Source organism: Protomyctophum parallelum (assembly GCF_964188405.1).
Source record: "Protomyctophum parallelum genome assembly, chromosome: 4".
In the NCBI taxonomy this organism is placed as follows: domain Eukaryota; kingdom Metazoa; phylum Chordata; class Actinopteri; order Myctophiformes; family Myctophidae; genus Protomyctophum; species Protomyctophum parallelum.
The window spans coordinates 38,741,914-38,744,776 of NC_139700.1; positions in this window are offsets into that span (position 1 = coordinate 38,741,914).

The window sequence follows — 2,863 nt, forward strand, 5'->3', positions numbered from 1 at the left end:
TTCTCCACTTCTGTACTCTTTATATACTCATTTCTGTCAATCTCACTTTAGTACAGTTATGATGTATAAGTTTGCTGATGACACATCTTTAATATGTCTTATTACCAACGAGGTTGAAACCGACTACCGCAGAGCAGTAGAGGAGCTGGTGAGATGGTGTGAGAGTTACAACTTGATTCTAAACATCTCTAAAACCAAAGAGATGTTCATAGATTTTAGGAAAAAGAAATCGTGTCCCCTCCCCCCCCCCCTCTTCATCAATGGGGAAGAGGTAGAAAGAGTTTCCTCCTTCCGGTTCCTAGGGACCACCATCCATGAATCCTTATCATGGGATCTTAACACCAGTCTCATAATAAGCAAATCACACCAGCGTCTCTATTTCCTGCGGCAGCTTAAGAAGTTCAAAGTCAGCCAAGCAGCCATGACTCACTTCTATAGGGCCACTATTGAAAGTGTTCTCACCTTCTCCATGCTTGTCTGGTTTGGTCACACAACCTCTCAAGACAAATTAAAGCTGGAAAGAGTAGTACGTCGCGCATCAAAAAACACAGGATGCAGCCTCCCTACACTTTCCTCACTCTATTCCACCAGAATAATTAGGAAGGCAAATAAAATCATTGCAGACAACTCCCATCCTGCACATCACCTCTTCAATCTCCTCCCATCAGGCAGGAGATATAGAAGTATCCAGAGCTCTACATGTCGCTTCAGGGATAGCACTTACCCAGTGTAGCCATTAGACATCTGAACTTATATGCATATAGCACTTTAAAAAAAAACTGGATGTAATTTCCTATGCTGCTGGTTTTTGTTTTTGTATTGCACTGTCCTTCTTGTTTGTGTATCTATGGTTGTCTGTATATGTTGAGTATGAACCAAGACAACTTCCTATCAACTTGTTGACATGGCAAATAAATGATTGAATCTTGAATCTTGAGTTGGTTAAAAGTATTTGGAATTTAGTGGAGAACCATGGGGATGATTAAATACTGTAGATCTCACTGCCAAATCTTTGTGGGATACTTTCAACATTAAAAAACAAAAAAACTTCAACCATAGCCTTCCTATTTTGAAGGGGACAAAGCTGAGCTACAAGCTCACAAAGCCTCCCATTGCGAGGCGTTGGTAGCTTGTGGATCGGCTTTTTTCGGCAAAGGTTTTGTGTAGAGGGGGAAAAAAGTGCAGATAAAGTTCAGAGCCAACGTAAAGTTTTCTATTGAGGGTACAGTATAAGTGGTCAAATCCACAAGTAAAGTGAAGTTGAAGAAAGTACCCAATACCAGGTACACAAACAGGTAAAAAGTTTTATTTCAATTTTGTAAATTTAGATTTTGTAAATTCCTGTGTAAATATGTAAATCATTGTTTTATATTCCCATTAAAATGTTGTGTGTTTGTTATAAATTCCTGTGTAAATATGTAAATAATCATTGTTTTATATTCCCATTAAAATGTTGTGTGTTATTGTATTTGCAGCCTTTTAGTGTTTGACCAGGGGTTTCAGCAGTTCTTGCACTTCTCTTTAAATATGGCTTAGTGTCTGAAGTATAAGTAATCTAAACCTTAGACTTGTGTATGTCTGAGATTAAAGGGCAAATAATACAAATATTTAAAGGCATTTTGCTCAGAGGTTAAAGTATTTGAATTGGGGTTGACAACCAGAGATAATTGCCAGATGCTCAGACAATGTAAGCAGCAAACGAGCAAAGGTCTCATTACGGAAATATGATTTTCCTGAGTGACATAAGTAAGGTAAGCGACACATTGTGAGCTTGTGATATTAATCTTAATGATGATTAACCTGTCAATTGTAGTACAATATTTTCCTCTGAGGTTTGGAGCAGGAATATAAATTAATCCAGTCATCTGTCATCTCTGGCAGGTGTTTGTAAACTAATTTATCAGTCAGAGCATGTAGACCTCTCCAGCTCTAGTAAAAGGAAAGGGCATTTTCAGGCTGTGATACCAAGTTTATCCAATCAGCAGAACTATTTTACAGGACAAAATATGGCATGATTCCATATTTAGATGCTGTTTTAGAAGAGCAGAGGTTCTCAAAGTGGAATCTGAGTTCCTGAGGATGTAACTCTTGAGTGTACAAATGGAACCAAAAGTAATACGTTTGAGAACCACTTTCTGAGAATCCTGGAAAATGCCAAATGTACATTTAGGCAAATCCTTATCTGCTCTCAGCCAGTAGATGGCGCCAACACTACTAAACTTTTTTGTTTTAGGAACAGTTTCTGACTGCCTGGCATCCAGTGATAATAATGCCCTTTAAAATTGTAATATCTTATAGAGGTTTTGCTTGTGGTGTTGATAGCCAGGCTGACTGTACCAACACTTTTCCACGTTTCCTTGCCGACGTCCGCGGGGACCGCCGTGCGTCGCGGACCCCCACGTAGACTGTCGCGGACCTCCGCGGGGGTCCGCGGGATACTGCGTGGGGGTCCGCGGATAAGGGGGTCCCCGCGGTAGTGTACGTCTGCGTGTCATTGCTGCGTGTGGTTTATTTGCCATACAAGCCTACAAGGTCTGCTAAGAGGATTTAAAACCCAAGAAAGCCTATGGCTCGTTTTGATCGGAGTTTAATTCCATTCACCGGTGTTTGACTAGGCTATTTACGTTCACATTTGATTACAGTTCTCACAGCACCAGTGACCACACACAAGGTAGTCACATATTTCGGCAGGTCACCAGTTACACCGTAACACCCACGCCTTGCAGTGGAGGAGGAGACAGAAATGTGAGATGTGGCTACAGTACAGACTACAGAGAGATACACACGACATAATGATCACATTCATTCCTGTAGGCCTACTTCACTCTGCTGCTGCTGCTGCTTTGTAAACAGCTGGCGTGAC